The sequence below is a fragment of the Eubalaena glacialis genome, chromosome 4 (assembly GCF_028564815.1).
Source record: "Eubalaena glacialis isolate mEubGla1 chromosome 4, mEubGla1.1.hap2.+ XY, whole genome shotgun sequence".
Taxonomy (NCBI): Eukaryota; Metazoa; Chordata; class Mammalia; order Artiodactyla; family Balaenidae; genus Eubalaena; species Eubalaena glacialis.
The window spans coordinates 149,654,611-149,675,471 of NC_083719.1; the positions used below are offsets into that span (position 1 = coordinate 149,654,611).

The 20,861-nt window shown below is 47.5% G+C and overlaps 1 protein-coding gene across 1 annotated transcript in view; it reads left to right on the top strand.

Annotated features, from left to right (window-relative positions):
- Positions 1–20,861, top strand: part of WWC1 (WW and C2 domain containing 1) — a 147,584-nt gene that overhangs the window by 5,486 nt on the left and 121,237 nt on the right. The window lies entirely within an intron of this gene.

Consider the following 20,861-nt stretch of genomic DNA (forward strand, 5'->3'; position numbering starts at 1 on the left):
TGGGGTGATGCGCATAAGCTGTCAAGGGCCATTATGAGCATGAAATAAGTTAAATCACGTAGGGCAGCTAGCACAGAACCTAACATACAGGAGACACTTGGGAATGCCAAACCTTTTGGCTTTTACTAGGAAGTGCTTAGGAAATACTTAAGTCAAATGGAGACTGAGTCTCCATCCAGCTCTGTAGCAGTTTGCAGCTGGAATGGACCTTTCTGGTCATGTAATCCAGCGCTCTCATTTCACTGATGAAACAGACTCGGAGACTGGTGACTTGCCCAAGGTCACACAGCAAATGTCAACCTTGAGTCTCTAGTAGAGGTCTGCTTTCTTCTTTCTTTTATGTAAACTTTTCCCTAAAAATCAGACCCAGTTTCTTCTCATCCATGGTAATAATTTGAGAATATTTTATGCTTGTGGTTTATTCTTTGTAATCCTTTTTGACTATGCAGACCAGCAAGTTTCTTTCATAGCATTGCAATCATTTCTGAGTCGTGTCATAGGAATGTGTTATATGTTGACCAGTTAAAGTACCAGCAATTGCAAGTGCGTTACTGTTTTTATAATCAATTTAAATAGATTTAAGGTTATTGTCAGACTAATGTCACTTTCCACCAATTGACATTCTGACAAGCTTTCTTAAGTGGGAATTATAACCAGCCTGCCAGGGAATTTACCCAAAGCCTCTATTCTCCATGCTTCTGCTTTTAATGATCCACTAATACCTTTAGCTTGGGCCTTTACAATTATTAGAGGGTTTTTATTCTCCTTCCAAGGCTTGAATTTATGATCTACATATTTCATGGGAGTCTGCAATGCATGGGAATATCTTACGTCATTCATTAAGAAAGAAATAAGGTTAAAAAGCACTAGTCTAGCTAACAGGAAGAAATAAGAGGCATTGGAACCCACAAATGAATAAAATAATAATAAATACTAAGTCTCCTAATACGTATTCTGTGCTGCGCACCAAGTGTTTTATATTATGATCTCATTTAATCCTTTTGCCAACCATATAAGGTAAGTACTGTTATTTTCTCCATCCTCAGATAAGGAAACAGCAATTTAGAAAGGTTAAGAATTTATATTTGCTCAAGGTCACCACCAGTAGGTGATGCACCCAGGATTGGGGCCCAGCTGGTTGAACTCCTGAATCCACACTCGAATTAGCTATTGCCATTTCAGGGCTCCAGATGCCTTGTTGACAAGCTGGGCTGGAAAGTTACCATTTACTCCTAAAATGAGGCGAGCCTGCTGTGGGTCTCCGGGAAAGATGTTGCCAAGGAGGCTTAATCAGAGAAGCCAGTGAGATCCACATGGCAGCTTAGGAGACTATCGGGCACAAAGTCTACCTTCCGGGAGCAGCCAGCTAACCAGAGCTCTGAGAGGGAGGGAGGGAAAGAACAGAGAAGGAGGCAGAGAAACTCTGAAGGATGCGGTGTGTGGAGAGAGTTCAAAGTCGTTCCCAAGTCTCTCGGGTAAATGCTCCCAAAGGCCAGGGACTTAGTAGCCAAGGCAGCGCCTCCCTGTCACCACCCCTCCCGCTTTTGGCCTCGCCAAACTGACCTGATTCCCCACTCCCCTGGGATCCCTGGGAGCTCTGCAACACTGCCCTTTTGAAGAGAAGCGAATCAGGTTGCCTTGGTTACTGGGAAGGTTGGAACGCCAAGCTCAGGTGCACATAAGGAGAGACGAGGCTAGAATAAGTGGGAGTTGGAAGGTGGCCGGCGTGCTGCTGCAGAACTCTCTGGATGCAGGAAACCTCAGTCAGGTTTTGGCAGCATTTGCAGGGGGTGCCAACTTCACTGCAGTCAGCTGTCTGTGCTGAGTGTCTCCAGCCACGTCTGCCTCCAGGCTGCGGGGATCTGCCCCTGGCTCAGCGAGGGGCCCTGGATAAGAGAAACCCACTCCTCTTGGAGAAATGGCCTGGGTAGCATCTCCTAGTACTTCCACTTGGACAGGGCTGAGGGCTGGATTGGGGCTGAGTCTGGGTGAAAAATGCATGCCGTGCCTCTCCCAGCACGGAGGGGCCAGCCGGCCACACACCTTTAGGTGGAACAGGTAAAGGCTCTAGTTACTGCTACTGACAAGCTTCTCGGCTGCCCTGAATCCCTGTTTCAGAGTGAGATAAAAGAAGAGAACATTCAGAAACTGGATACAGTAGCGTTTTGTTATTTAACCTTCACCAGCGGGCCATTAAGCCTCCGGCTCCTGAGCAGAAAAGCTCCTGCCAAAATAAAGGGGGGCGTTCACTGTTGTTGTGTGGGGGGAATGTAGAACATTCTATAAAGATGCTAGACAGGGGAGAGGGAGTGGAGTAGAGAGAGCAGGGAGGAGGGGAGAAAAGGACAAGTGCGGTGGGTTACCTCCACCCCCATTGCCTCTTCAATGCTTCTACCCATGACATCTCACCATTAGAGAGAAATGGGATCTTGCAGTTTCAAATGTCTGCCAAAGAAAAAGGACCGAGGCTTAAGTTCTCGTTCAATGGTCGCCCAGAAAAAAAAAAAAAAAGGCTGCATCAAGATTAGGGACACCTTTGTTGGCTTTTTTCTTCTCCTGCTCCATTCATCACTCTCCGGCAGCCAGGACACCAGGCCAACGGCAGCTGCTGACTTTCCCCAGCCGGCTGCCTGCTGTTGCCGGGCTTGGTTTGGTGGCAGCAGGGCTGTCCCCATGCTGGCTTCCTCCCCGCCCAGTGGCGGTTACTTGTTTGATTTGTCTCTGGGATGCCCTTAGGATCCACTGACTGATACCTGACTTGGAAGGATAAAGTATCAAGATCCAGGCATCAGGTGGCTGCTAGGATGAGATGACCCTGGGACAGCCTTCCAATCCTGCATCTGTCGTGGCTTTTCCTGGATAGTTAGGGCTCTGTGAGCATGGCGTTGTGTAGTCCAGGAATCTCTTACACGTGCATTTGTATCACTAACAGTGAGAACCATAACTGGCCTCTGGTGATCATGATGCTAATAGTTATATTTAGTCATCTTTATCCAGTAGCTGGCATGGGCCAAACACAGTTTGTTGCTCATGGTATTTTTCTGGCATTTTGCAGATGAGGAAACTGAGGTTAAGAACGGCCAAGTGACAAACTCAAGGTCATAGAGGTAGAAAGGGGCAGAGTTGGAATCTGAATCTAGGTTCTTCTGATTTCAAAGCCTTACTCTTTGCACCACTGCAGTCTTTTTCAGCGAATTTGGAGAGAGGAAGGGAAGAGGGGAAGGGAGCAAAGGAAAAGGGACCTTTGTAACTACAGAGAAATAAACAACACATCTATCAGCATATATACCTTGCTCACTGTGGAGGAAAATGTTTGTGTGGTTCCAGCCGAATATTGGTTTGACATACCACACTGTTCCCTGCAGTAGATAAGGCCTTCATAACGATCTCCAGAGGCCACCAAGTCAAGTCCTGTCTCTGTCATTTACATATAGTAAGTCACCTTGAACAAGTCCCTTCTCTACTGTGTAAAACACAGGTAAGCGAAGGACCTACCTACCACCGAGGGTTGTGGGGAGATGAAAGGACCTCAGATATGGTGGGTCTTACCCAGTGCCTGGTACACACCAGGCTTTCAAATGGGAACTGTGACTAGTTAGACTAGTTTACCCTTCTTTGCCTTGGTAGAGAAACAAGAACCATTGTCCCTTCCTTGCCAACTCAAGTTTTTTCCTGCTGAAGCAGGGCTCACCTGAGCCACGTTGACATCAGAGTTTGCAAACCACCTTGGGGCACTCATTGTGTAAATAAACCAATAAATTCTTTTCCCAGTAGTCTTATCAGAGGCAAGCCCTTGTTTGGAATTTCTGAAGTAAAGTGACTCTTGCCAGGGAGCTGGCACCAGGGCGGTGTGCGAAGCAGGGATAATGAGTTGCAGTGGTCATGGCTGAGTGAAAACGGCTGCTGTGGGAACTGGAGGTCTCTGAAATTCATTGGTAACTGCTCTGATATCCTGGCCCTTCACTCGTGCTTCCCTGTGCCCTGTTGGAGAGCTGTTTGAGAACCTGCTGATTTTAGCGTGGAGGTGATGCAGAAGGGCATTGGTGTTTATCGTGTCCCACCCAGCCAGGGGTTGGCAATTCATTCAGCAGGTATTTATTGAGTGCCTACTGGGCTTCAGGCTTCGTTGCCCTAACCAAGGATCAGAGCAAAGTCCCTGCTACAATGGGGTGTACCCTCGGGCAAGGGAGATGGGCAAACAGTTAAACAGATAAATTACATTCTGACTGGGGGCTTGGTATTTGCTAGAATTCTTTGACCCATCTTAGGAAGCTGGAGGGATGGCCCTGTCTAGGACACCTGTTGGTAGTTGCTGTGTGGACTTGGGCTTTGGATCTGAGAGACCTTTGCGCCTTCCCTAGGGTGTTACCCAGAGCCTGTTAGGATGAGCTGGGCACCGGGCTAAGTGCTGGGAATGCAAGGGTGACATAAGACAGTCTCCAACTCATAACATTTACTACAAATTAGTGAGAGACAGTCATCAAACTGTGCAAATAGAAATGCCAGGCTCTCTGAACCTTGGTTTATTTCCTCTCCTCTTTCATCTGGACTCAACTTAGAAATATTTATTGACTGCCCGTAAATGAATAGAGTGTCTGTAATATGCCAGGCATTGTTCCAGCACTGGGGATTTGGCAGTGATTAAGCCATCAAAAATCCTGTCCTCATGGAGCTTACATTCTAGAGCAGTGATTGTAAAACTTGGGGAAGTGTCAGAATCACGTGGAGGATTTGTTAAGCCCGGTCCCACCTGCTCACTCCCACCCACACACCCAGTTTGTGTCACTAGGGCTGGAAGTTGGTGTTTCCAGCGCGTGATGCTGCTGGTTTGTGCCCTGTTGCTTTGCAGACCACTAACAGTTGATTTATTGAATCCTCGCAATAACCTGGGAGGATTGGGGGTTAGGTTGGGGTAGGGGAGTCGGGGGGAACCCTCTCATGGCTGTTTTACAGACAGGGAACTGAAGAAGGCAGGTGAGTTAACTTGGCCCTCCCTCTTATGCTAAGCAAGCTAAAGGAAGTGACTTTAGGAGCAAGCACTGTTTAACTGCCTCGCCATGATTGCTATGAGCAATTTTGTTCTAGTTCTTTTACTGACCCAGAGCCTGACTGGTGGCAAAATCCAGTCGGGTTTGCTCCCGCATTGTGAAATAAAGGACGGGGAAGCAGGAGGTCTGAGCAGATCCCAGAAGCCAGAAGAAAATTCTCTTTACATTAGAATGTGTGGAGTTATGCATCCATGGTCACAGAGAGGAACAGAGGGCACGGGTCTTCCCTGTTTCTCCCTGATGCTGAGCCAGGAGACCTGTGCCGAGCCCGCTCTTCAGAGGAAGGGGTGCTGGGCTCCTTCACCCCTAACCCAGTCTTACTTCGAGTCTAGGAAGTGCAGGCGAGGTGTGGCGAAGAGGCAAGGCCCTCCTCTCAGAATCCTCACAACAGCCCTCTAGGGAGGCCTTTTCCCCTTGACCATGACTTGGATTGTACATCCTCAGCCTTGTCACTGGCTAGTTCTCTGACCTTGTTTAAGCTACTTAAAGCCTCCTGAGCCTCAGTTTCTTCACTGGCAAAATGGGAATAAATTAGAAGCTACCTTGTAAGCCAGAATGAAATTCGAGGTCTCTCATTATATTTAAGTTCCGCTGTCTGGACAGTTCTAACGACAGAGATTAAGGCCTCCTTGATAGTTTCATCTATAGTTCTGTAGTTTCTGCTCAGTTCATATATTTTGAGCACCAGAATTTTTTTGGACATAAACCTCTTTCTTCTCATTTCTCTGGAAAAATGGATCATACTTAAGCAGATACACATCTTCCCAGACAACAAAGACTTTTGCTAGACGGGACTATTAAGCGGTATCTTAATAGCTCAAAAAATTTCAAACCAGCCTGAGTGGTTTATTTCCACTGCTGATATAGAACAAATATTTGCTGGCCACAGGTGGAGGACCCTGGGTGTTTCTTCAGCCTCCTAACTGGTCACCAGGCCTGAGTGGTTCTCAAAATGTGGTCCCAAACCAGGACATCAGCTTCACTGGGAAGTTGTTAGACCTGCAGACTCTCCTGTCCCACCTCAGACCTACTAATCAGACACTCTGGGGGGGTGGAGCCTTGAGAGCTGTCTTTTAAGGAGCATCCCAGGTGCCTCTGCTGCCCCTCAAGTCTGGGAACTACTGGCCAAATGTTTGCAGCTAGAATGACGTAAGGTATTTTGTGAGTGGTCGCAGGCAAAAACTGGCCAGGTTTGAAGAGCCTTCCAAGCACAGGTCGATGCAGCCCGTTGAAATGGTCTTCATCGGCTTGAGAACATTTTATGATCAATCCCCAAACCCTTATTGTCCAAGCGGGACCTCCGCACTTCTTTCACCAGGCCTCACCATCACTTAACATCCTTGCATCAAGATTCGGCTCACAAGTGAAGTGTAGAAAGGCCTTCCCCATCTCCCTCGCCTGGGCTCCATGACACCTAATGCTGTAGTAGGACAGCGTGACTACCCGCATCCTCTCCATTCTTGTTAATAGGCAGCTCAGTGGCTGGCACACACACAGTAGGACTGCACCAAGCCAGGAAATGGCTGCTCCCCAGTTGGGAGTTTCGGATTCTGTTTCTGGCCCTTCCTCATAGCAGCAAGTCCCTTGGCCTTCCTGAGCCCTAGTCTTCATTGCTCTATGATGGGGGAATAATGACCCTTGGTCTCCTTTCCACAATGGAGTATAGGAGTCTGTGTCTGGATCTCGGGGACAATTGGATCAGTCAGTGATTCTCAAGTTCCGTTGCATATCGGACTCAGCAGAGGGGGAGTGCTAAAAATACCCATGCCTGCCCAACTCCCAGAGAATCTGGTTTCATTGGTCTGGGGTATGGCCTGGGCATGGGATTTCTAGAATCTCCCCAGTTGACTCTGGAATACAGCCACATTGGAGAACCACGACTGTAGGTAAATACCTCCCTTCCTCAAAATGCTTGTAGAGTTTGAATGAGATTATGCGAAAGTACCTTGTAAAGGGCTTTAAAATTTAAGAGTTACACAGTCCCACATGGAAAACTGAATGAAGATGATTCAGGAAGTATTAAAAAATAGCTGTGGGTTGGGGGGAGAAGGAGATATTTGAGGGATGTCAGGCACCTTGCAGTTTGGTAATTTCCCCTCTTCTAGATCTATCTTGCTATTTCTTTCCTGATGTGTTAAGTATCAAATTGATTTGGGCTCATCTTTGCCTTAATGTGAAAATCTTTCAACTTGCATTGCAGGAGTAATGCTTTTAAATAAATTGGTCTAAGCTATTTTGGAGTTGTAGGCCTGGGGGATGGGCAGCTGCTGTCTGTCCCCAGCAGATCTCGGTCTGGATTTCATGCACACGTCTGAGTCCTCGAGACTCCAAGGGAGTGGGGAATGCAGATGTTGTCACCATGTAGATCGTGGCCGGTGGATAAGAACTCATCATAGCCAGCCCTTACTGAGACTCTAGATAGTGCAAAGATCTGAGCTGAGTGCTTTGAGTGCATTTTCCAATTTAATTCTCCTAGCAACCCTGCGAGGTGAGAACCGTTACCATCTCCATTCTGCTGCTGGGGAAACTGAGGCTCAGGCAGTTGAGAACTTGCCAGTGATGGCACAGCTAATAAGTGGCAGAACTGGGATGCCACTTTCTCTGCCGCCACAATGCACCCTGAAGGCCAGGCCAGGCTAGGCTGTCAAGGAGAGCAATACTGAATTTGTTCTGGTAATTCAGACCATAGCTCCTTTCACTGCTGTGATTCCTTGAGTAGCAACTTCGCTCAGTTGCTTAGGGTCTGTCTGGATAGCTAGACCTTTCTGTTTGCTCTGCTCCTATTTTCGGAGATGTCCCTCTCTCAGTGAGCAGGGTGAGTAAGCTCTTTTTCTGAGTACGGTCAGTTTTTCAAAATTCCTCCAAGGATCACTTTCCTAGACCACATTCCCCTGTCCTGGTGGTGATCAACATCTTTGTTTCACCCTCCTTATAGACTGTTGTGCTCAAGGTAGCCCCATCTCTTGTTACTTTGGCATGAAAGACTTAGCAGGAATCAAATTCCCTTCGGATGCTTTGGTGTCTGAATGGCATGTGGGCTTGGACTGCAGCATTCTTGCTTGCCCAGTGGCACATCCTTCAGGATGTTTGTTTGGGTTCACTAGAAGTCAACTGGGTCATCTCAGATCTGAAGTGGCTCTAGCCGTGCACAAATTACCTTCCACTTCTGTTGTGTGTTGGGTAGAATCGAAAACGAAGAATGCCATTACCTTTGTGTGTTTGGTTCCTGGTGGGAACTGTGCTAAGAAGAGGGTTCAGCAGTGACCAAAGACAGACATCATTCCTCATAGAGCTTACGGACACATAATAAGAACATGAACAAAATACTTACAGATTAGGAAAATAAAGAGGATGCTGTATTAGAAAATAATAGGTCTTGTAAATGACACCAAAGATCCAGCTATAGAATTTAAAAGTTCTGTAGTCAGAAAAACTGTTTGCTTTTACCTTTAAGTAGGATCCATCGATAGTGATCACTGCTCTACCTCTTCAACCAGGTTTTCTTAATTCAAGTCAGGAGATCCTGGCACTCACTGTAGTGGCAACAAGTAGTGTATTTTCATTATTTTAGCTTTTTTTTTTTGAATGAAAGTTTCTTTAACTTCTGTAGTGCTTCACAATTTTCAAAAGTTTCACACACGTGATTTCATACACTCTCATAATAACCCCCCCCCTTTTTTTTTATCTCCTACCCTGTATTGCGCCTTTCCCCTTCCCTCTCCCTACTGGTAACCTGTAGTTTGTTCTGTATGTCTGTGAGTCTGTTTCTTTCTGTTTTATTCCTTGGTTTGATGTATTTTTTTGATTCCACATATAAGTGATATCATACAGCATTTGTCTTTCTCTGTCTGACATACTTCACTTAGCATAATGCCCTCCAAGTCCATCCATGTTGCTGCAAATGGCAAAATTTCATTCTTTTTTATGGCCGAGTAGTATTCCATTGTACATGTAGACCATATTTTCTTTATCCATTCCTCTGTTGATGGATACTTAGGTTGCCATACCTTGGCGATTGTAAATAGCACTGCTATGAACACTGGGAAGCAGTGCTTTTTCTTTCTTTTTTTAAAAAATAAATTTATTTATTTATTTTTGGCTGCATTGGGTCTTCGTTGCTGCGCGCCCGGGCTTTCTCTAGTTGCGGCGAGCGGGGACTACTCTTCGTTGCCGTGCGCGGGCTTCTTATTGCGGTGGCTTCTCTTGTTGTGGAGCATGGGCTCTAGGCACACGGGCTCAGTTGTTGCGGCTCGCGGGCTGTAGAGCGCAGGCTCAGTAGTTGTGGCGCACGGGCTTAGTTGCTCCGTGGCATGTTGAATCTTCCTGGACCAGGGCTCAAACCCGTGTCCCCTGCATTGGCAGGCGGATTCTTAACCACTGTGCCAACAGGGAAGTCCCAGCAGTGTTTTTTTCTTAACTTTGGCCAAGGAGCTCTGTTCTTCCCCCAAGGCAGCATGATTGGTCAACCACATGCATCTGAAATTCCTAAGAGAGTTACTCAAATGCAGATTCCAAGGAAGGCCTGGCTTTGGTCAACATAATCAGAATTTCTGGATTATGTGAAACCCAGACTCCTTTGTAAAAAGAACCACTGAGTGATTTTGATACCATCCTAGGTTTGAGAAGTACTGATCAAGGAATAGACTTGTTTCAAAGTGCAAATCATTCTAGAGACTCGACCAGGACTAGAATCCCTTCAGCCTCTTCCACAACCTGGCCTACTTATTTATTGGTTCTCAGCTCAAAAACGTCTCTTCCTTTCTTCAGGCATCCATGGGTTTCTAGAGTGTGCTCGGGTGCTCTCTCCCCAAGAGTAAGCCTTCAGTCCTATCCCATGCCCCTTTCTCTGAGGGACACAGAGGGGTTCCATACCCACCGCCCCACACCCCGCCCCCCATTCCCGCCTTACCCTCCATCCTCCTCCTCCCACCCCCGTTCTCTGAGCAAAGTTCCAGGAGTGTCACCAGGAGACCTGCGGCGGCGTCTTCCTTGACCTCCCTGTAGTGTCTAACCGTGTTGCCAGCTCTCCTCCTTTCCTGGCGGTCATTCTTATCCAGGAGAGTAAGGCATTGTGCAGTCTCCTCCCTAGTGGTGGCCTGTGTCGCCAGGCCTTCGACCACCTGCTCTGCACTGAAACCTCAGGTGCTTATTTCCAGTTTCCGGCTGGACATCACTTCTCTGTCCAGGCGAGCACTGCAAACCACCACAAATCTAAAACTGAATCCAGTCCGGGTCTCAAACCAACAGCTTTGCCCATCTGTGTACGTTGACGCCCCACCTCCCTCACCGGCCACGTGGGGTACCACTTGCTCCACGAGGCCTTCCCTCATCTGTCATCTCCCGCGTCGCTCTGGCTGGAGGGTATCTACTTTAAGCCAGGCCTGTTCTGGTCAAAAGCAACAGAGGCCCACATGACATGGCTCTAGAAAAGAGAGGCTGCTGTGAGGTTAGAGATTTCACAGGAATCTAGGGACGGGCATAGCAGCCCCCACTGCCGGGATGGCGGGAGCTGCAGGTGGAGGCCGTGAAGAACAGCGGTCTCCACGTACGTCCCTCTGTTCCCTCCTGTCGGCCCGCTCATGTCATGGTTTCTGCTACCTCTGAAACCTACACACAGACTACAACAAATCTAAAATTTGTTCATACATTCGTAAACCATGTTATGAATTAGTTCTGCCTTGAACTTGCTGTGTGACCCTGGGCAAGCTACTTAATCTCTGTGAGCCTCAGTTTCCTCACCCTATACAAATAAGACGAAGGGTAATAATAGCCAAGATTTTATTGGGTGCCAAACCCTGCTCTAAGTGTTTTATATTTATTAGCTCAATTAACCGTCACACTAACTTTCTGAGGGAGGTACTATTACTATCCTCATTTATAGATGAGGAAGTGGAGGCACAGAGAGGCTAAGTAATTTGCCCAAGGTCACACAGCTAGAAAGTGGCAAAGCCAAGATTCAAACTCAGGCTTTCTGGCTCCAGAGCTCACGCTATTAGACCGCCGTTCACTTTGAGGAGTTATTGTGAGAATTATAGCGTGGTGGATTCTCTTATTTAGGACACATAGCCGAGAGCAATACTCAGAGTAAGTACTTAAGAATGCTAACAGTCATGATGTCATCACAACATTAGTTTGCAGGTGACCCATATGACCTTCACAGCCCCAGCCGACCTCGTAACTCTTCGCCTCAGCAGCCACGGCTAACCCGGTGTCCCCAGTTCAAATTCTTGTGAGAGATGCTGATTTGGAAAGACGACAGAGCTGGCCTTGAACTGGATTCACCTGGTACAAGAAATCACAACAGAGCTCAGGGGTCATGTACCAACCACGGCAGCTCTCCACTCAGGAGAGGCCGTGGGCAGCTGGCATCCCTAGGTCGTTCTGTCTCAGAACTTCCGGAGTCAACTGTTCTGAATGCTCTGGCAGTTAGGGGACCTGGCGGTTACTCTCGCTGAGCACATGCTCGATTCTGAGCCCTGCTTTTGGCCTCATCCCCTGTGGCAAGCTCCCATTCGTTTCCGTGACCCTGACTCTCGCTGCTGGAAGTGGGGCCTGTGGACCAGCACATCAGCACCGCCTGGGAGCTTGTTAGAAATGCAGAATCTCAGGCTCCACCTCAGACCCGCTGAATCAGAAATTGCATTTTAACTACATCCCCAGTGGTCCTTGCAGGTTAATGTTTGAGTAGCCCTGGCCAGTGAACACTACTTATGTCTGCGTAGCGCTGTTTTGTTTTTTTGTTCTGTAGCTGACTGTGCCTCTAACTAGCTCCGATATAGATATCAGATAATATCAGTAAGCAGTGGATTCTTACAACCAGGTATAAACACTACCAAGGGGAAGGAGCTTCTCAGCCTGTTCCCACAGCCTCACATGGAATAAGGGATTGAAGCCGGATCGGGGATGGGAGTGGGGGAGGGCTCAGTTGCAAGGGGGGGGTCACACCTGCTGAGAAAAGACAGGGTCCTGAGCCTGCAGCATGCCCATCAGCGGGGTCAGATGCCAGAGGTCAGAGTGGATGCAGGCGGTGTGGAAGTCCACCGGCAGGATGTGGTCTCCGGGGTGCATGGGGCAGTCAGAAGATGGGAACCCTTGGTGGCAGGGGCAGTGTCTCTCAACTGCAACACGGAATGAGGAGGTGGCCCGGCGGGCACCTGGCAGAGATCACAGAGGCAGGATTCCAGCCCTTAGAGAACAGTGGCAAGAGCAAGACAAGGAGGTCTGGGGTCCCCAGTAAGCTTCCCAGGCAGAGGCTTGAGCCAGCAAAATAAATGGCAGGCTCCCTGGAACTAGCTTTGAACAGGGCACAAGTACTGCCCTGAGGGGACTAACAGGAACAGTGCCTGTGGCCAAGGCTGGGACCGGCTGAGCCAGGACCCCCATGCGCAGCCCCGGACCCAGCCAGGGGCAGCCTGAGTGGGGTGGCACTGGGGCAGGAGAGGGCAGGCTCCTGGTGGGGGACCGGGGGCGGGAGGGGCAGGCAGCCAGCTGCAGGCTGGAGGGAAGGTCTGTATGAGGCCCTGTGGACTGCCTCGCCTTCCTGGCATGAGGGCGGTGGGGAGGTGTGGCTGGACGCCAGAGGGCTTTCCCATCACTGCTCCCTGGCCCCGGTTCACCTGAGAACAGCGTTCCCGCATAAGCGTGGACCTTGCCCCGACACATTCCCGAGATAACACCCAACACCCAGCGTCATCCCGGGAACACGGTGACAGCCCGACTGTGTGAGCTGAGCGAGGCTCCCGACACCCTCCCTGCATTCATTTCCAGTTTGCTGGATGTTGTATGTGTGTCTATGTAAAATGACTGAAGAACGAGTCATTAGTGAGCCGTCCAAAGTCCCTTTGGGAACATTCCAGGAAAATCAATATCCCATCAAAGCCACAAATGGCTTTTTTCTTTCCCCCACTCCTTCAAAGCAGGGTTTCTCAGAGTGTGATCCGCCTACCTCCTGCCTTACTCCCCCATGGAGCTTGTAAAACACAGATTCCTGGGGCCGTACCTGAAAACTACTGAATCAGAATCTCAGTGGGGCTTCCCAGAATCTGCATTTTTAACCTGCCCCCCAGCCGATTCTAATACACCTTAAAACTTAAAAACCTCTCCTCCCACTACCCACAAGGCACTTTCTTTCCTTTGCCTAAACCGGATCCTTGCCCTGCCTGCTGGTACTCCCTCCCTGTGCTGCTACACCCACTTAAAGGGCCACCTCTTCCCAGGAGCCTGCCTAGCTGTCTTTGTCCCAGTTCATGTAGGGGGCCCGCTGTGCACCCATCTAACATGGCTCTGCCACATTGTCGTCATTTTTTTCCTGTGTTCTCCACTGAATGGTAACGCATCCTGTCGAGCCTCGCCAGGCTCAGCACAAAGTTTTGCGCCTAATTAGAACTAATAAATGAATATGAGCGAAGGCAGCTGAGAGGTAATGGTGAAGCCGCAGAGTAGAGGGTGAAAAGTAGATGCTTCCCAGTAGGAAGCTGCCACCTTCCAATTCTTCTCTCGGTCATTCTGAACTCCTAGGTCAAGTTTTGGAGCCAGAGGGCAAGTATTGGACCCAAGGAGAGCCCAGGGCTCTGGCTGGCCTGGGGCACAGCCCACCTGTTTGGGGCTGAGACATCCCTAGTGGAAGCCTAGCTCTCTGTCTACATTTTGGAAAAACTCCAGCAGAAAAAAAGGCTCAAGGATGGTTTGCCAGCCCCAAACCTGACGCCAAACTCAGGGCCTCTAGAATGTTCAACACCCCCTCCCCTTTTCAGGCAGGAGGAGTCAAAGAATAGAGCTATTGGACCATGAAACTCCCAAGAGTCCTTTCCCTCAGCGTTTCTCAGAGATTGCTGCCACTGTTTTCTGTGTGAGGCTCCGAATTGCCATTTGCCAAACTGGTAAACGTTGGCCCAGCAGAAATCAGGCAAAAATAGGAGAAGCCCCGGACAGGCTGCCTTAATCGTGTTGGTGAAGGGAGAGCCAGGTGCCTGTGAGCTGGAGAATGCTGCCCATCACCTCACTCTGAAAAACAAAATGTATTTCCTTAATCTTAACAACTTGAGCACCCCGAAACCTGCTTTACCTGTCCAGGGTGCCTCCTCTGATCTTGCTTGCTTCTCTGTGTATACGGGGGGTCGTGGGACAAGGTGACTTTGGAAAGGCCTGGCCTGTTGAGACTCTAGGGTCGGCCCAGACTGCTGTGACCACAGGAGACCTTAGCCCCGGAGACAGACTGACCTCTTAACGCGTGAAGTCAGAGTGAGGGCACCTGCTCTCAGTCCAAAGTAGGGTCGGAAGCTTCCTGGGTTCTTTGAAGAGAAAGAGGATTGGCTGAATTGTAGGTGGCAGGGCAGAGCAGCTGAGGGCTCCGGGCACAGTAGGCCCTCAGCAAATAAATGCTTCTCGCGTTGAGCTGGTGAGAAGGGAGCAGCCAGTGTAAAATGTGGGCTCTGTCAGAATCCTTCAGACATTTGCTGAAATTCCATGAGGGCGTGAGGGATTATAAGGTTTTAAGGTCATTACTGAGTTTCTTTCGTGATTTTTTCGTAAGGATGTCATTTCTGAATCCACTCTCTTTCTCTTCTCATCTCCCCAAATTACCCTTCCTCCTTCCCTTCCAGGAGGAAGACAGTACGGCGTTGTCATTTGGTCAAAATTTCACATTCAGAAAATGGTAACGTTCAAAAATCTTGTTCAATGCTGCAGCAACCCCCCTCCCCCAAGCTGGAGGTTGTGACAGCTGTCATTTGCTGAGGAATTTTACATGCATTTACCGTTTCACTTGTGCCTTCCAGAGGAGGCAGCTGAGGCCCAGAGAGGCTAGAGAATTTATCAAGGTCACACAGCAAGTTGGCGAGCGGCTTGGGTTTTACTGCGGGCTCTGTGACTCCACGGCCCCGGGTGCTTGTCAGTGCCGCATCGTTGTCTCCTAGAGGTCATTGGTGCTTGTTGATATAACATCGCGAACCATTTCTCCACCATTTCTCAGAGCGTTTTGTCCACGTGTCCTGATTAGAGAATTAGTTAAGCTCTCGAGCTCTCCAGGGAGCCGTGGCTGGAATCCTGCCTCCTTCCTAGAGTCTGCAGGCAGCCAGATCCCACAGACCCTGCTCTGTCGGGCGGTGAGGACGAGAGATGTGGCCCCGTGGTTGGGGGGCCGGCAGGCAGGTTGTGATGACCCACGGGGCACGTGCTCCCTGTCAGTTCCCAGGCACTGAACCCAGGCACCCCCGCCTCCCCGCCCGGGACCTCCTCTCCTATTTCCCTCTTTGCCTCCTGCCCTCCTAGGATCGACAGCTATTTGGAAAGGTGAGCACAGAGGCCTTTTCAGAAAGAGTCCTGTTCTCCCATCTTCCTGGTACCCTCGCTCACTGGAGAGAGAGAAGCAGGATTGTGTGGGGAGGGAGAGGCAAGTGTACGGGAACAGTTTAGATCTAATTGTTCATGATCCAGAATGTCCTCGTTTGCATTCAGGGATGCCGCCCGCCCGCCTTTGTGAGGGGCCACACCACGTTGAATGATGTGTTATCAGTGCAATGCAATAGCCCGATGACGTCATGAAAATCCAGGCTTTGGGAGAACATGTTCACAGGCAAGAACGCAGCGATGAAAAGATGGAAGGGCCTGGTTACGCTGCATAATCCAGCTTTTACTGTATAAACCCTGGGCTTATTGGCCCCTTGTTCCTGTTCTCTTTGACAAAGAATGATTTTTTTTTTTTAAACTTTCTGATTAGCAATCAGTAGTTTAAACCTGCTAATCACCTCTTTAGCTTGGCATGCGGACCACGGAAAGGCCACAGCACTTAATCTGTTCTCTCACATCCAGAAGTTCAGAAATGTAGTCAGCCCCAATTTTTAAAATAATTAGACTGTTATTCAGGATAATGCCTACTGTAATTATATATATATTTTTAATTTATTATTTACTTATTTTTGGCTACGTTGGGTCTTCGTTGCTGCACACGGGCTTTCTCTAGTTGTGGCGAGCGGGGGCTACTCTTCATTGTGGTGTGCGGGCTTCTCATTGCGGTGGCTTCTCTTGTTGCGGAGCACGGGCTCTAGGAGGATGGGCTTCAGTAGTTGTGGCTTGCGGACTCTAGAACACAGGCTTGGTAGTTGTGGCATGCAGGCTCAGTAGTTGTGGCGCAGGGCTTAGGTGCTCCGCAGCACGTGGGATCTTCCCAGACCAGGGCTCGAACCTGTGTCCCCTGCATTGGCAGGCGGATTCTTACCTACTGTGCCACCAGGGAAGCCCCTACTGTAATTATAATAATAAACATTCTGAGGTTTATTATGTAGAGACTTGTTTTAGTTTATTTTTCAAAAAATTTATTCTTAATTGGGTAAAATATACATAATATACAAGGTATCATTTTAACCATTTTTAAGTGTACAGTTCAGAGGCATTAAGTACATTCCCGTTGCTGTGCAGCCATCCCCACCATCCGTCTCCAGTTCTCTTTTCATCTTCCAAAACGTAAACTCTATCCCGGTTAAACACTCACTCCCCATTCCCCCTCCCCCAGCTCCTGGCAACCACCATTCTACTTTCTTCCTGTACGAATTTCACTGTTCTAGGTACCTCATATGAGTGGAGTCATACAGGATTTGTCCTTTTGTGACCGGCTTATTTCACTCAGCGTAATGTCCTCCAGGTCCATCCACGCTGCAGCGTGTGTCAGGATTTCCTTCCTTTTTCAGGCTGAGTACTATTCTATTGTATGTTTACACCATGTTTTGTTTATCCATTCATTTATTTACGGACACACTTTCACCTTTTGATTATCATGAATAATGCCACTGTAAACATGGGTGTAAAACTATCTGTCCGTGCCCCTGCTTTTACATCCTTTGTGTACGCACCCAGAAGTGGAATTGCTGGATCATATGGTAGTTCTATTTTTAATTTTTTGAGGGACTGCTACGCCGTTTTCCACAGTGGCTGCACCATTTGCCATTCCCACCGGCAGTGCACAAGGGTTCCAATGTCTCCACACCTTCACCAACACACTTAGTATTGTCTGTTTTTGTTTTTTTTTCATAGTACCCATCCTATTGGGTGTGACATGGTATCTCGTGGTTTTGATTTGCACTTTCCTGATGATTAGTGATGTTGAGCATCTACACAGATACTTTTAAAAAAACGAACTTCTCCTGTCATTTCAAAGCTAAAGGCAGTAAAATGTAAGGTTCAAGGCGCTGAATCTGAGAAGCCGTGCTGCCTGGGTTTAAGTGCTGGCTCCACTCCTTGCTGACTGCAGCTGTGGGTCAGTTGCAAGATCTCTCTGTGCTTCAACTTCTCACCTGTAAAATGGGGTAATAAGTAAACTGCCTCATAGGGCTACTGGGAGGATTCAGTGATCTAATACAGATAAATCTCATGGGAAGTGTGAGACTTGCTATATGTGTTTGATGAGTGCTGGGCTTCATTACTGTCAGAGTAGAATCTGCTACCTTCCATCCTCCAGGGATGGTTTTCCTCTCTGCCTAGTCTTTTTCAAGTGGGGTAACAGCCTGGGGAATTTGAGGTGAGATGGTGGCTTGAACCCAGTAGGTTTTCACACCCCCAGGTTGGGCACGTCAGGAGGAAAAAGACCAGTGGTACAACTACTGAAGCCCGCGTGCTCTAGAGCCCGTGCTCTGCAGCAAGAGAAGCCACTGCAATGAGAAGCCTGCGCACCGCAACGAAGAGTAGACCCCGCTCGCCAACTAGAGAAAGCCCGCGCGCAGCAACGAAGACCCAATGCAGCCATAAATAAATAAATAAATAAATTTATTAAAAAAGAAAAAAAAAAAAACGAGCAGTGGCAGCCTCTGAAATCCATCCTGAAACTCGGCAGCATCTGGTTTCGAGAGTGAGTTTGTGTAGAGCTGGCAGCCAGGAAATGGGACTGGGAATCTAGTGCAAAGGTAGTTTCTCTGGTTCCTTCAACCAATAACTATTAGAGCAAATAACCATCTGGATGAGGAATGGCTCCTAATTGCCTTGGAGTAAGGCAGTTAGCTAAGGGTTTGTGTTGCTGCATGTGTCACCATGGGACTCTGCATCCTCATGGCCTGGAGAACTGTCCTCAGGCCTATATCCTCTGCATCTCAGTATTTGGGCCTCCCTGTTGTGCCTCATCTGTAGGTCATTAGCCTCCTGTGAGAGAGATTAGGGTTCCCCTGTCCCTAATTCCAGGGGAAATTCCAGGAGTGTCAGAAGGACCCTGGGTCCTTCCCAGGGCAGATCTCTGACTTGGTCACTCAGCCCAAGGGAAGGAGTCATGGGAAAGTAATCCTCATCTCTGATCCTTTTCTAAAGCCTAACCCAGTTTCCTTAGCAAACATACTGGAGGAAGCGGTGGCAGGGCTGGGAGGGAGGCTTCCCCCTCGCCTGCCTTTACCTGGGTAACTCCTTCTCAGGGCCCAGCTTTCAACATCAGTTCCTCAAGGGATCATGGCCCTGCTCCCCGAATGGGGCCAGGTGCAGTGTTTATATTCCCTCACAGAGCAATATTCTTTCTCTTTAAATCAGTTGTTCAATGGTTATTAGTTAAGACCTCATGTTTTCTTCTGTTTAATGTCAGCCGAGGACTCTTCTAGACTAGTCATTCTCAAAGTGTGTTCCCTGGAGGCCCCTGAGATTCTCTCAGAAGGTCTGCAAACTCAAACTTCATAATAATACTAAGAAATTATCTGCCTTTTTAACTTTCTACCTATCATGAAAGGACTGTGGAGTTTCCCAGAGGCTACGTGACATGCAGTTTTGCAACAGACTGCTGCAAAAGCAGCTCTTAGGACTCAGTGGTCTTCTTTTAAGCCATTCATTAAAGAGATTTGCAAAAATGTAAAATAAGGCCACTCTTCTCACTAATTTGTGGGGGAGGGCTTGGAAAATATAATTAATTATAAGGATGTGATTTATGTTAACATGTGATTGGTTTATTATTTTTATTTTCAAAGGAATTAATAAATATTTTTAAATTTTCTGTTTTCATTTCTAATATGATAAATGTTGATCAACAATACCCACATGTGGACTTCCCTGGTGGTGCAGTGGTTAAGAATCTGCCTGCCAATGCAGGGGACACGGGTTCGATCCCTGGTCTGCGAAGATCCCACATGCTGTGGAGCAACAAAGCCTGTGAGCCACAATTACTGAAGCCTGCGCACTCTAGGGCCCACATGCCACAACTAGAGAAAGCCCGCGTGCAGCAATGAAGACCCAATGCAGCCAAAAAAAAAACCAAAACACCCACATGAACAACAACTCTTGGGGTCCTCAGGTTTTAAGAGTGTGAAGGTGTCCCAAGACCAAAAATTTGAGTGAGGATTGCTGCCCTAAACAGGGATCAGGAACTTTTTTCTGTAAAGGACTTGTGGACCATACTCTCTCTGTCTTAACTATTCAACTCTATAGCATGAAAGCAGCCATAGATAATATGTATACAAATAGGCATGGCTTTGTCCCAATGCAACAAGCAGTGAGTGAGTTTGGCCTATGGGCCATAATTTGCCATCTCCTGCTCAAGGCTCTAAGCTCTAAAATGCCAGGAACCACATCTAACCGATAAATTGCTTTATCCCCAACACCTAGCACAGGGCCTGCTACTTAGTAGATGCTTAGGAATTATAACAGAAATAGTGTTTAGCGGCTGGTTGTCCAAGTCAAAAATAACAATGGCTTAACTTCAAGGTATAACTTCTTTAGCACATTAAAAAAAAAAAAACAAATCAAGAGGCAGGCCAGTTAGCGCCAGGGTGATGGCTCAAGGGACCCAGGTTCCTTGTGCTTTTCTGGTCCACCATTCTTAGCATGTGACTTCCATCATTAAACTCACCTCATGGCTCAACCAACCTTAAAGAGCCTCAGGAGAATTAAGCTGATCTGCCAATAATGAACTGCCCATCAGAACAAACCTTAACATTCTTCAAAGAAGGAACGTAAAATCCAGATTCTCAACAGCTTAGTGTTCAGAGTATCTAGCATACGATAAAAAAGGTACTAGACTTAGGAAGAAATACAGTAGAAACAGACCCAGGGATGGCAGAGATGTTGGAATTAGCAGGAAATGAACTAATATTTATTATAGATATGTTTAAGGATTTTTAAGGAAAAGATATCAGTAGGGAAATGGAACCAAATAAAAATTCTAGATGAAAACTACAGTATCTGAAACAAAAACTTCCCTAGATGGATCTAACAGTAGTTCAGATGCTGCAGGAAGAAAGATCATTGAACGTGAAGTCAGAGCAGTAGAAACTATCCAAACTGAAGCACAGAAAGAAAAAAAAAAGTTGGAAAAAAATGGTCAGAAGCTCAGTGATCTGTGGGATGTTGTTAATCAATCTAACAAATGTATATTTGGATTCCCAAAAGGAAAGGAGAGAGAGAGAGAATGAGAAAGAAAATATATTTGAAGAGGTAATGGCTGAAAAGTTCCAAAGTTGGTGAAAAATATTGACCCACAGATCCAAGAAGCTCAACAAACCCTAAGCATGATAATCATGTGGAAAATCACACGTAGATACATCATAGTCACCTTGCTGAAAACTAAAGAGAAAGAGGAAAATCTTAAAATCTCCCAGAGGATAAAGACATACTGCATGTAGAACAATAAGAACCATTGCTAACTTATCAGAAACGATGCAAGCCAAAAAATAATTGAATAATATCTCTAAGGTGCTGAAAGGCAGAAAAAACAGTCTGCAATTCTATATCAACAAAAGTATCCTTAAAAAATGAGAGTAAAATCAAAAGCTTTATTTTCAGTTATAAAGGACGAGAGAAATGCTCACCAGCAGACTTACACAATAAGAAATGTCAAAAGAAATTCTTTGGGGGGAA